Below are 14,474 nucleotides of genomic sequence, written 5' to 3' on the forward strand. Positions count from 1 at the left end.
GTGGGTTCAAGGACCTGCATTCTTATAGAAGAGCGAGAGGGAGTGGCCGATGAAAGAACTGCCACCGGCGAATACGACCGAGAAGCTACGCGTTCATCTTTTGCTGCACGATGTGACGATACTAGACACTATAGTGGACGCATACAGGTTTTCAAAATGGACGGTTCTTGTGCGCGCAATGGCTTGCGTATTTCACTTTGTGTCGAATTGCAAGAGAAAAGTTCAAGGGTTGGCGATCGAAGCGCTGCGAGCAACGGACAGACAGGCGAAGTTGATAAAGTCGAGGCCAGTTGCATCGGTCCGCGCACCATTGCGGCAAAGTGAATATGAAAAAGCGGAACTGTTCCTGATGAAGATGGCGCAAGCAGATAGGTTCATCGACGAACTGTCCGTGCTTAAGAAGAACAAAGACCGTCCGCCAAGTCAATGGATGGCTATCGAGAAGTCCAGTCCGTTGTACAAGCTGACGCCGTTGGTTGATGGAAATGGACTGATTCGAATGGAAGGTCGGGTCGAGCGGGCAGAGTTCCTTCCCTTTGATCTGAGATTTCCAGTGATCCTGCCAAGCGACCATAGGAATACGAGGATGATTGTGCAACACTATCATGAGAGAAGCGGACACGGCTATCGTCAAGCAGTGAAGAATGAGCTGAGGCAGCTATATTACATTCCGCACGTGGATGCAGTTGTTCGAAAGGTGTCGTCGCTGTGCGTGTGGTGCAAGGTTCGTCGCTGTCGTCCGCAAGTCCCACGAATGGCTCCGCTGTTGGTGCAGAGACTCACGCCGTATCTTCGGCCATTCAGCTACGTCGGCGTCGACTATCTGGGACCGTTCGATGTAACTGTTGGCCGCAGATCAGAAAAACGTTGGATCGCGCTGTTTACATGCCTGGTGACACGCGCAGTCCACTTAGAAGTGGCACATGGACTAACAACTCAGTCATGCTTGATGGCAATTCACCGATTCATCGGTCGCCGGGTTTTTCTCCGATAACGGAACTAATCTGCGAGGAGCCAGCAAGGAAATTGTGGAAGCTGTTCGGTGCATCGGAGACGACTGTGCAGATCAGCTGACGAATGCAAGGACGAAGTGGACATTTAACCCTCCCGCGGCACCGCACATGGGGGGTGTATGGGAGCGTCTCGTGCGCTCCGTGAAGGAAGTGTTGGTTGCTCTAGACGATGGAAGGCGGCTCACGGATGAGATTCTGCAAACTGCGATTATCGAGGCGGAGGATATAATGAACTCACGGCTGCTCACCTATGTATCGCAGCAATCAGACGAAGCAGAGGCACTCACCCCGAACCATTTCATGAAGGGTGCTCCACCGAATCAGCCTTGTGGAAGTTTACCGACGCCGCATCCTGCAGTGGCCCTTGGGGACGCTTTTCAGCGTTCGCAGCAGCTGGGAAGCGTGATGTGGGATGCTGGATTAAAGAGTATGTTCCATCGCTGAATCCGAGGACCAAGTGGTTCGGTGAAACCAGGCCGCTGCAAGCTGGAGATCTGGTATATGTCGTAGATGGAGACAACCGGAAATGTTGGGTTCGAGGAGTGGTGGAAACGCCTATCGTGTCCGGAGATGGAAGGATTCGGCAAGCATGAGTTCGAACGAAAAGTGGCAGATTCAAGCGAGCTACGGCTGTGAGGGAGATCTGTGAAGGTAACTCTGTACCGGAAGCGAACTCCGGAACAGGGTTACGGGCCGGGGAATGTTCTGGTCGCACTGGTCGTGCCCAGGTGGCATCGTTTAGAGAGTAGTTAAGAAGATAGGAGAAATGTCAAATAGAGAGAAGCGAATTGTCAGAACGGAAATAGAGGAAAAGTAAACAAAGTTGAGGCGGAGAAAAAGGTTTATCGAAGAAGAAATTACGATGTGGCTTATTTAGAGTGATCTTAATTTAATTAAAATAGGTACAGGAAAATAAAGCGAATCAGCCGATTCTTAGAGCGATATTACCGTGAGTAGAACTGATGTCAGACGGGTGGTATTTAGACAAACAATTCTGATTTACAGAATCGAGGCCTAAGTGAGATCCTTTTGAGTGGAGAGTTTGTAACTTGGGTAGAGCTGCAGAAGGAATACTAAAATGTATATTTCGGGTATATTAAGTTCAAATATGATGTTAAATAAAAACCTACTTCTAGTTTGAAGCTGTTCACATTGCACCTGCTGCGAGATTTGTATTCGCTATCCGGAAAACACACAAACCCAACACTATCGTTACGGAAAATAAGTCCGTCTTGGGTGGACAGCTCTTGCGAGTAACGAAAATAAATCTTCACACTATCGGGCACTTGGTCAGCCGATGTTGGCCAACTATTCAGGATGTATTCGATGATGAGCTGCATCGTCGAGTCTTTTGCTGTTGCTTGCATTATTTCGCTCAAGCGAGTATCCGAAATACTTTGGCAATTGCTCATCTTGACATTTCCCAAATCTTCAAAGACCTTGTATATGTTGCTCTTCTCATATGCGTCTACAGTAACATCGTCGTGAAGCGGGGCCCTCGATAGAGCATCAGCAACCACATTATCTTTGCCAGTCACATATACCAACGTTAATGTATATCACTGAAGATTTGACAGCATGTGCTGAAGTCGACGCGGGGCTGATAACAGTGGCTTCTGAAAAATATTTATGAGTGGCCGATGATCCGTCTTAATAGGAATTTTAGGATTCCCCACAACCAATTGATCGAAACGGATGCAAGCAAACAAAATGGCCAGTAATTCTTTTTCTATTGGAGCACATTTTTTTCTGTGGCAGTTAACGTTCGGGATTCGTATCCAATTACTCCATCCTGTAGTTTATATGGCAGCTCCTAAACCGAAACAACTAGCGTCACATTCGATGGTTATCGGCAGGTTCATGTTGTAGTAGCGTAGTGTTCCAATATCCGATACCAAATCTTTTACGTTTAAATTCTCCTTCTTAAACTGCAGTCCATTGCCAACTAACGGAATTAGATATCAGTTTCCGCATGTTTGTAATATGCATGCTAAGATTCGGGATAAAACGGCTCAAATAATTTATCATACCGATAAAGCGATGAACTTCTTTTCGATTTAAAGGAGTGATAAAGTTTCGAATAGTTGAGATCTTGCTTTCATCAGGCTTTAAACCTTGTTAAGCACGTGTCCGTAAAAGGGTACTAAAGTGGCATAATTTTAGTTTTTAATGGTTTAGTCTAACATTACGTTGCTCAAGTCTGGACAGAAGGTTTCTCAAGTTTTGTTGTGATCGATCAATGCTTCTTCATACATGTTCCCTTTCCCATACACGAGCAGGTCGTCTGTGATACACTCTACTCCGGCAAGTCCTTGGATTACTTCCAGCAATTTCATTTAGAAAATCTTGGAAGAGGAAGAAATGCTGGAAGCCGTGTCCATCTATACCGACCATGGGGAGTCCAAAATGTCGTTAGCTTGTTGCTAGGCTCATCCAAAACGACATGCCAAAATCTTTATCTGGTGTCCACTGTCGAAAACACTTTTGCTTTACCTAGCTCTTGACGAATTTCATCAAGAGTTATGAACTGCAAATGAGGTCTCTTGAGCAGCGAAGAAAAAAAATTCACCTCTAGCGATTAATGAATACGTATAAAACAAGCCTAGGATGCGTTGACATCGTCGTCAGTATGCGAAATACAAAGTATCGGTGCTGGTGCACTCTTTTTGCTTTCCTCTTAACGATATATTTCTATTCATTAGTGTACACCACAATACGCGGTTCTCAATGTGCACAACTCGGTATATGAAGTTATTCGTCTCTGTTACAGAGAGCGATCAGAACTTGTTATATCCTTATTCTTTTGACTCATGAATATGATTTTTTGTCAGAAAAAGAAAGAAAATGACAGTGTATGCTCTCCTACTTTCGCTTAAACTCAACCGCTGCCGAAGTAGTTCCTTCCCCCACACATTCCCTCTCACCGCACCCCACCTCTGCTGCTGTTCAGGCGACATGATTTTCTCCTGTTGCTATCCTTTCTTCCCGTAACTACCGGCCTATGGAGAGACAAACGCAACGATCGAATCGCTTCTCAGAGCTGATGTAGTCTAGTCATGTGTTTGTTTTCTCCGAGAAACCTATGCACCCTATCATCATTCCATTATGGGTTGAGAGGATTCGAGTTTAGTCTCGGCCTGTACACTTCGTGAAGTGCACATATGATGAATAAACGACAATTGCGGGGACGGGACACGAGGCATATGGACGCTAGGCATATGGATGGTAGGCATAGTATGCTAGGCATACAGACGCGAGGCAAAATGGATGTGAGGCATAATGGATACGAGGCATACTGCCACAAGGCATAACGGACGCGAGGCCGAATGGACGCGAGGGCGATTGGACGCGAGGCCGAATGGACGCGAGGCCGAATGGACGCAAGGCCGAATGGACGCGAGGCCGAATGCGATGTTGTACGATCGCATGATATCCAATTATGTAGTTCAGGTGTTATTATATTCCTAAAGAGTTTAAGTTGGGTATAATACCTTTCTTGAAATCATGCGGCGAAGACGCATAATCGAGGGCAAGGAAACGAGGCGGCACTAAGCCGCCGTGGTTTCCGCAGTCCGAGCCGGCCGCCGACCCGCCGTCGGAAGCGGCGGCCTCTCGCACCCAAACGACTGATCTACTGGTATGCTAGGTCTACTCAAACAGAGTTTTCTTCCCTTAGTTAAGTCCGAACGAGCGGTAGCGAGTAAGGACAGCATTCGCTCGGACAGCGAGTCGGCCGAAGGCCGCGAGTGTATTGCTTTTCAAATGACACTTTGAAGCGAAATGCATGTTATCGAATGCTGTGTTGATGATGACGATAATAACACATTCCATATCACTTCCCCTTGGCCTTGTGTCCTAGCGTTTATTCGGCCTCGCGTCCGTTCGGCCTCGCGTCCATTCGGCCTCGCGTCCATTCGGCCTCGCGTCCATTCGGCCTCGCGTCCACTCGGCCTCGCGTCCATTCGGCCTCGCGTCCGTATGCCTCGCGTCTATATGCTTAACGGGGTGTCATCGACGATTGCATCATATTCGTTTCGTTTCCATCACTGCTCTTGAGTGCCTTGTTGAGAGGAACGGGGTCTAGGCAAATTCGGATGTCTTTTGATTGCGCGTTTCCACGTTGAACCAAAACCAAATTGCTAACCCAATCGGTATGTTGCGGTTCTTTTACAATTATTCCATCTTTTTCGAAAGAAAGCAATTCTTGTTTTAACTTACCTCGCATTCTAGTGATACCGTTCCAGCTACACGCAAAAGTTGAAGTCTTGTACAATCATTGTGTCTTCCCGATTCGCACAAATGTTGCACAGAAATCGCACAATAAATGTGTGAAACGCATAACGCAACAGTTGTACTGCGAATACATTGACATAGAATGAAATCAGAATATGTATCATATACCGACACTTTATTTCTCACGTCGAGTGTATTAGTGACTAGACTAGACACATCACATACAATTTGCAGGTTGCTCTTTCGCTTCTCTTTCGGTTCGGATTGCGACGCGCAAGGCGATATTTCGTTGCTTCACGAAATGAGCGAGACACCCGTGCTGTACATACTTGATACCATAGTGTTGTTAGTCTCACTCATACTGTCGGTGCGTGCTTGCTGCTACTCAGAGGAATGCATGAAGAAGATAAAGTATCTCGAAAGCGTGTGTGCAAAAGACTTGAAAAGCGTAGCATATGTCTCGTCCTCAAGCAGAAAGGAGGAGGATGGTTTTGCTTCTCGCTCGCTTTGCAATGCTGCTTGATACCAGTTGAAACTGTTGAGGTGTAGTAGTTTGGAGCTGCCAAATACATCGGAGAAACGCTAGAGCATTAATTGCGTTATGCCCAACACGCAATCATTGTACTGGTTCCGAGTTACATCAACAATTGCGCTAAAAACGCACAATTTTGTACTGGTTTCGCACCATCCAACTTTTGCGTGCAGTTTTCCATATCCGACAAATAGGCTTTTGTGTGCATCGACGATTTATTGAGCTTCGATGCGAAAAACGTTGAGCAAATTGCTGTATGATGTTGACGATTTGGGTTCGCTCAGAGAAACTGTTTTGCAGAATTTAGCTAAGTCTAGTACACGACACACTTTTGCAGATAGTAGGGGCCAGAGTTGCCAATGTTCCAGTTTAAACTGGATTCCTCCAGTTTTTTTCAAGTGATCCAGTCGAACAGTTTATTCCCAAAATCTTCCAGTTTTTTCAGATATTTGCCAGTTTTATCCAGTTTTTTATTCACTCAAGCTCCGATTGGTTTTCGGAAATATTTTTAAAATGTAAATTTTGTAGATTGATAAATTATTATGACAATTCTTAACAGCATTTTCAGTATACTATCTTCTCGCACGAAACATGGTCAAATAAAAGACTGCATGACATGGTTGAGATAAAACCAAACAAAAATAGATTTTAATAGACCATAAAAAACTATTTATTTTCTTAAATTTTTCAATCCATAATTTTAACAAAATGTAGGCCCAAAACAAAACAGTTCTGATTAAAATGAGTAATTTTTTGCAAAGAGTTATCTCTTTACTTACTGTATCTAAAATTCACACTGGATTCAATCCTCATAACAAAAAAGCTCTCTCACAATCATTTTTTTGCTTTTTAAAAATTTATTTAGGATCCAGTTTTTCCCAGTTTTTTCTTCAGCCTTTTTCAGGTATATCAAAAATTTTATTGGCAACTCTGGTAGGGGCGATGATGTACGTCGACTACTTGTAGCACCAAACTATATTCTTTTCCCATCCGACGACATGGAATATTAACTTGTCCCAAAACTTTGATGGGATTTCTACCAAAGCTTTGTAGACGGAACTCGGAAGGCAATAGTGGTGGATTTTCGTTCCCAATAAGTTTCGAAAAGCAAGCATGGCCAATCGGGCTCGTGTTCGCTCCTGTGTCGAGTTCGCATACTACTGATTGACAAGCACCAGCAAATTTCAGGTCTAACTGAGCTGAAACACCTCCTCCTTTAAACGTACTATCGAAAACTTTTCTGGTTTCGTATTCGTGATCTGAATCCTCCTCCGATTCATTACCAACGAAAGAATCTTCCTCTGATTCGCTTGTTTTCTCGTTGATGTTTTTTAACTCGTCGTGGCTTCTGTTTGCGTGACTTCTTATTTATTTTGCATACCTTTTCGAAATGGTTTTTACTATTGCACCGATGACAATGTTTTCCAAACGCTGGGCAGACACCTTTTGCAAACTCATGTTGATCACCACAAAACTTACAGCGAGGTAACTTTGTTTTGGCCTTCTGTAACTTTTTAACCTCCGCATAAGTATTCGGCATTCCTAGCTCTAAAGATCGATTGGCTGCTATCTCTTCTGCTCTACACATGTCAACTGCTTTCGAGGATTCAATATCATATATTGTGAGCATCTTAGTGCGAAGATGGAGCCATTTATTTGCAGTGACTAGTTTGAACATTATTAGTTCGGTTTCTAATGCACCCAATTTAGCTATTTTAGCTAAAGTCTTGAGACGTGAAACAAAATCATCAATAGTCTCTCTTGAAAGCTGTGCAGTCGAGAAGAATCTAGTCGATCTATGGTTATATTTCACTTAGCTACAACCTTCTGCTTGATAGCTAGCAAGGCAGCTTCAAGGTTGGCTTGTTCGTTTGTGGTGAGATCAAAATTAAAATATTTTTTTCTTGCTGGCTCTCCGATCACCGCCAGGAGAAAACTGACCTTTTGGGGATCATCTGTAGCTGACCACCGGTCCATTCCAATGGCTTTTTCGTAGTCTCTCCAACTCTTCAAAAAATTCGAAATTGGCTTCGATATCTCCTTCTAATGCAAGCGGCGATGGCTGTGGTACAGAAACGCTTGCAGTGCATGGCTGGCGACTAACCGATAAGGTAGCGGCTATTAAACCAAACTCTTTTATTGAACCTAGGGATGGGCGAACGGCTCACGAGCCGTTCATATGAACCAATTCTTAGAAAAGAGCGAAAGAACGAACGGCTCACGAAAAAGAGCAACGGTTCTTTGAGCGCACCAGAACTGATGGGTTCGCGCGAACCTGAAGTTTACCGAGAAAACACGAACTGTCAACGCTCGTAGATCATTGTGAACCATGAGCCGTTCATATGAGTCGGTTCAGAACGGGGTGTGAGCGGTTCAGAGCCGCTCTTGCAAAAGAGCCGTTTCGCCCACCCCTGATTGAACCGTCTTGAAGCACGCACTAATAGCGAATAAAGGTTGTCGGTATCAATACAAAGTCGTCTAATAACAAGGGGTGTGCAACTACCGCAACAAATATGTTCTAACTGTAGGTAGAAAAACCAACAGAAAACTTTTGAGGGGATCAGCGATATTGAAGTTTTGTAAAATCCAGTCCACGATATCTGAGAGTTCCAGAAGCCCAGATTCTGGCTGTGTCTTGGACGAAAAGGGAGAAAAGGTAAGATTTTTGATGTTCACGGAAGTGCAATCAGCGTTTGGGAAGCAATAAGGCTCCCGGATGTTTCTCCTACAAATCTTCGCTTATCAAACGAGGCAGACATCGATAAGTTGGTTTTCCGATCACATTCAATTATGTTTTTCGCATAACAATCCAGTTTTCCTATGTTGAAAATCGAGTTTGCTGCATCGTCATCGCGATCCAAAGGTGGAATTGGAAATCTTTAAAGAGTCATCGGCATCACTGAGAGCTTCGATGGAATACTGATCGGAGTTATTCACAGAGCTGACGTCGTAATCCACCGGGTTTTGATTCTCATCATAAAATATGTTATCATTCATAACGCTGCAATGAACATGAAAATCCACAACCAGTAAAAAAATGAATGTACATATGTAAGTGTTTCATCCTGTAATATAATAAATGAAGAGAATTTTAACATAAAACAATACAAACAATGATGATGTGCTGATTTCTCTTCGTTACCTACCTGTTCATAGCTTGAATATACTGACGCGTAACTTTTTTTGAACTTTCGAGTTAAGAAAACAGTTTGACAGTTCTCTAGTTTGTTTTGATTTTACCGCAGTTTTTTGGTTGATGTAGTTGGAAAACGTTCTTTACGCAATATATTTGGTTCAAACGTTGATTGAAAAATACTCTGGTAAGCAGTATACACAAAATATGACAAAAAAAAATATATTCGGTCAACGATATGCCATTGCACAGTGGTCCAATAAGGCAAAAAGTGGAACTTAATTCCATAGCACCTTTAACCTTCATCCTAGCTTGAACGTGTCTTCGGAACAATTGTTTGTATGAATGACCCGCATAATCGCAAATTGCCAAAAAGTATGAAAAGTTTACTATACTAAAACTAAAAAATTTAACTTTTTTGTGTTAAGAGATAAGAGAAGAGTTTATTTAGCAAAGTTGTAGAAGATTCAAAAATATTAAACTTTGTTGAACAAATGAAAATCTTATCTTCTTTCGGTACAAAGTTATAAAGTATATTACATGAAACTTACTTAAAAGTTAGTTTTTTGCACTTAATTTTTGTTAATTGCATTTTACACGAAAGTATTGTTCGGAGAAATTGTCAGGGCACACAAAACACACATTTTTGCCAAAGGTCATATATCTCCAGGACTTTTCCTTACAAAGTTATATCATATTTTAGTTTATGTTATCGATAACTTCAAGAACGTATAGGTTGAAAAGGGGCAAGTGGAATCATGATGTCAATAGTTTTCCTTGAAGTTAAGCTGAAGTACTATAAACTCCTTTAGGTTCTATTTGTCCCAATCCACCCATATTAGAGTACGGCGAGCATATGTTACAGTAGGTTTTCATATATCAAAAATACTACCTTTTTTGTGTTGAGGGGCCATCCACATACCACGTGGACAGCTTGGGAGGGGGGGGTGTTGTGGAATGTCCACGGACCTTACAAAAAAAAAAAGAATGTATATGGGCATTTGCCCAAGGGTGGGGGGTGGTGGGGGAGGGGTTAATAATCTTTAAAAATCTGTCCACGTGGTATGTGGATGGCCCATAAGAGATAGAGGAATGGTTGATTCGGCAATGTTTCAGAACAAGCAAAAATATGAAACTTTGCTAAACAAATAAAATTCCTATCTTCATTGGGTGCAGAGTTACAGAGTAATTTCTATGAATGTTACTTAAAAGTTAGTTTTTTGTACTTAACTTTTGTTAATTACATTTTACAAGAAAATGTTCTAAAGAAGCATTTAGGCATACAAAACACATGTTTTTGTTGAAGACCACACATCTTCAAAACTTCTCCTTACAAAGTTATCAAGTTTATCATGTTGTGGTCGAACGAAAATAGGACCCAAGTTTCGGACAAAATGCTCAGAGATGAGAGCAACACGCCTATCTTCTTCTAATGGGAATTCACAGCTTCCATCGGTTCAATTATTTTTTTGTCTTCACATTCCAGGGTATCTAGTAACCTAATTGATTTTCAGTAAGGTAACAAACGGAAATGTTTAGATAGTGAAAGTCTTAAAGCACCATTATATTACCTATTCTGCCGCTCATGGCAAGTCCGTCCCAATTGCATTTCAATCAATTTTGAGTTTATTTATGAATCAATTCCTTTTTATACCAACTTTCGATAAAACAAACATTTTTGATTACTTCGTTCTGAGGAACTATGAAAAAAAGGCAAGTCGGTTTGTCCCATAGCAAAAGTGATCGCAAGTCGGTCCCATTGAAAAAATCTTCAGGTTTAGAATTGGATGTACCAAGTGATATTCGATAGGAGGTTTGATTGAATTTTACGCGTTCTACATCAGCCACAGAACAGATATGCAACTTCGAACAAAACTCTGCTGCAAATCCTAGCCCACGCTTTCGCATTTATTTCTTACTGTTCTATCCTACATCGATTTTACAGTGCATCGCACAGTGGAGCACTTAATACATCAAACCTGATCAAAATTATTTTGAAGGATTTTTGGACTTAAAACGGATCATGGATCGAAAATATAGTATAATAAATAGTTGTGACTGAAAATTTGGGAAACCCACCTTTGAGTGATTTGTTACTTTTCTGATGATATAGTTCGGATTCAAAAGTAGTTTTCTTCTACAATAAATGGCTGAGCCTTTACGAATGAAACATAACTATTTTTTACATCAGTAAGGTCCGGGGTTAACACTGTTTCGTTTATTAATCAATCTGAGCACTCAGAAGAATCTGAAGAGTCACTAGTATTATCATCATTGTCCGTGTACATAAATTTCACTCGCAGCATTTGCATTGCTCCGGACGAAAAAGATTGACCGTTTTTTTTGGATTTCAGCCTAGAGTTAATGATCAAAGCATCCGGATTCAATAGCAACCTATTGAGAATGTCTCAGAACACTCATCCATTACATGACAGAGGTAATGTAATCTAAGGAACTAAGGTAACGGCATTGCCGGGAGCTGAAAAGTTGAAATTTTTCGATGATTTTCACAATGATGTAACTCATGACTTCGGATTGGTTCGGATGATCTAATACCGCCTGTTCGACCAGAAATATACAGGCTTTCTTTTGCAATTGACTGTTTACATTGAAACTCATTGATACTTAACTTACTTCATATAATACGACGCATAAAAAATCTCATTTGTAACATTTTTGTGTTTTTCAAAATGTTCTCTAGCAATATTCAGATCAATTATAGGTCTTCCAAGTTTACAAATTGATTAAGCTAACCTTCTTTGACAATCTCCATAGCTGGTTTGATGATAAATCACTACGTTGCACTTTATTGTTTTGAAAAACAGTGAACAGTACGGGAGTATCGAATGCAACAACAAAAAGCTAAAATTTTATCGATTTCAACCATCTGTAACAAAGGTTAACAATATTTCTGGATGCTCATGAGCTGTCAAAAGATTCAGTAGGTATCACACTTCGGAATTAGATTATGTAGAACATGGTTAATAAACTTTTGCTTTTTTGACTTTTGATCATGTTTTTACTTAATTTACTCCTATGTGCGATGTGCAATAACTTCCTGCGACGCTACGAAACCACTATATATACGCTGCATTTGCGCATGCGCATCGGAATAAAGATAGCTGGATCTCCAAGTTATCGCATTGCAAGATCAAGAAGGAAGAACGTTCGCCTCGATGAGTCAGATCAATCAACAAAACAGGAAACCGAACAAGCCCCAAAGGAAAAATTCAAATCAGATGCTTTCTGTCCTGTAATAAATCAACTAAAGATTTAATTGGCAGAACGTGCAGTGGCTTACAAACAGGTAATTTTGAATTTCTTCTTTTTTTTGTTCTAATGCATATTACATTCTTTTCTATATTTTAAATTTTGAAGGTATGTGCCTGGTTTAATTTTCTGTCGGATTTGGACGCATCCCCAGAAACACTGAAGAGCGGTGCTAGAAAACTGATTGAAGCCTTCCCGATCGATCTTGGTCCAGAATTGGCTTACGAGCTCATCCACCTCGTATTATTTGCCAAGCAAAGTTAAGATCTACTAAATGAGCCAGTAGAGACATTTCTGTACGATTTTATTCTGAAAAACAATTTGCGATCAACTTTTCCCTGAGTGGTCCCCGTGGCTCTGTGGTTAGCGATGTCGGTCGGCTAGCTCTCCCACACGGTTGTGATATCGGGTTCGATTCCCGATCGAGTCGAGGATCTTTTCGAGCTGGAAATTTTCTAGACTCAGTACTGGGGCACGGTGTATCGTTGTTCTTATCCTACACATACAAAATGTGCCAAAAACAATATCGATAACGAATTCTCTCAACCAAAATCTAGTTGACCGAGACCGCTATTAGCCCCAAGGCTAAGCGTGCGATATTGTTTGATCAACTTTTCCCAATGCAGAAGTTGCGTTGCGAATTTACCTGAGCATCAATGGTATCAAATGCAACTGGAGAGATATCGTTTTCAAAACTGAAATTTCTCTGTCACTGAAATTTTATTTAGAATAAACAAAGGAACAAAATGACCATCACTAAGCTCGTTAATCTGACGTTGCTGAAGATTGAAAAATCAATTTTGAAAAAAATAGCGTTGACGATATAATTGACACAATTCAGCAAAAAATACTCAAGATGGCTGTGACCGAATAATTTTTTGGATATATATCTATTTGAAAATAAATTTTACTAGCACAATCCTTCTGTAACCTTTCTTCAACTTAAATTTTTGTATGACATATTCTTTCATTGAAATTTTGACATTTGAAAAAAGGGTCCCCACAAGTCACTTGGCCCCTGGGCCCCCACAACTCTAGATCCGGCGCTGGGTCTAATAAATGTTGAAAAGGCATTGTATAACTGCAAAGGGTTAAGAATGCCTGGTATAAATCGGTAATTTGAAAATCGTCTTTTAGTTTTAAATCTGAGATCCAAACATCAGAGGAGATAACTTTTTGATGTAGAACTACCCGTCTCTTAGGATTTTCGGCTACATAGGGATGTGAAATGAAAATCTAAAACCGGAAAAAGTGAAAAATAAGTCCAATTTCAAAAGGTAAATATATCGACAGAACGCAGTTTGTCGCAGCTCCCCAGCCGGCGATCTAATTCCATTACACGATCACGATCACAAGCAATAGACAATAAAATATTTCTCATCAGTTCGCTTGCTGGCGACGGGCCGTATACTCAACAGCAGCTTTTGTTTTGTCTAATATCACCGTTCCGTCTTTGTGTCGTTTGCAGCTGTTTTAATACAACGGGTCCTATCGTGCGCGATCAGTTAGTTTTCGATGGATTTCATCCGTTCTTGTAGCAATCGATTGGAAAATCTTCTAAGAATCCTCCCAAATGCATAAAATTGTAATTTATTATTCAAACTATTGTACTATTGAAGATTGTCAAGCCTAGTCAAAACACAAAATTCGGCCTCTGATTGGTCGATATATGATCCCAAGCAACCAGAAGTACGAATTTTACTTAACATACGAACTTAGAAGTTCGCAAAAGATTCAGATTTAGTTCCGCGGAACAAAAAAGCAAAAATTCCGTATCGGAACTCGACCTTCTGTTTTACTTTACAGAGACTTCGCAGCCGACTGTTAATGTACATGACAATTGCGGGGCTAGCGCCGCAAGGAAAAACAGCTAAGGGACGATGCATTAATGATGTCACGCAAAATTTGGAAAAAATTAACTCCCCCCCTCCCCCTTGTCACAAGCTGTCACAACTTCCTTGACCCCCCCCCCTAATTACGTCACGTTTTTATACCCTCCTCCCCCTTCTTTCGTAATAATTGATTAAAAATCGAGAAATTTGTTAGGAATGCATTTTTTCTTAATAAGAACGATTTTACTGAAAGAAAAACTGAAACTAAAAGCAAAAGAAGATCATAGAAGATAACTAGAAAAGGCGTTTAGTTCTTAGTCCAAGGATGCTGTTGATGGAGTCGCATATCGACGACATAGAAAGCCGAGACAGTAACTGCAGCATCATTGCTGATTTTTGAAAGACCATCAATATTTAGTTCCTCTACTTCAATCATTTCGCAATTCAAACCTTCTCCACAT

At 41.2% G+C, this 14,474-nt stretch overlaps 1 protein-coding gene across 6 annotated transcripts in view; it reads left to right on the top strand.

Annotated features, from left to right (window-relative positions):
• The window catches only part of LOC129726019 (ubiquitin-like modifier-activating enzyme ATG7), a 134,279-nt gene extending 120,712 nt beyond the window's left edge, over positions 1-13,567 (top strand). For 2 of the 6 annotated variants that reach the window (XM_055682565.1, XM_055682566.1), the window contains exons 13-15: positions 11,266-11,852; positions 12,030-12,218; positions 12,290-13,566. The gene's annotated coding sequence lies outside the window, so the exon portion shown is untranslated. Of the gene's footprint in view, positions 1-11,265; positions 11,857-12,029; positions 12,219-12,289 lie in introns of all 6 variants that reach the window. The other 4 variants (XM_055682560.1, XM_055682563.1, XM_055682561.1 and 1 more) reach the window with 4 other exon arrangements.
• Positions 13,568-14,474: the final 907 nt, after the last annotated feature.

The sequence above is a fragment of the Wyeomyia smithii genome, chromosome 2, assembly GCF_029784165.1.
Source record: "Wyeomyia smithii strain HCP4-BCI-WySm-NY-G18 chromosome 2, ASM2978416v1, whole genome shotgun sequence".
Taxonomy (NCBI): Eukaryota; Metazoa; Arthropoda; class Insecta; order Diptera; family Culicidae; genus Wyeomyia; species Wyeomyia smithii.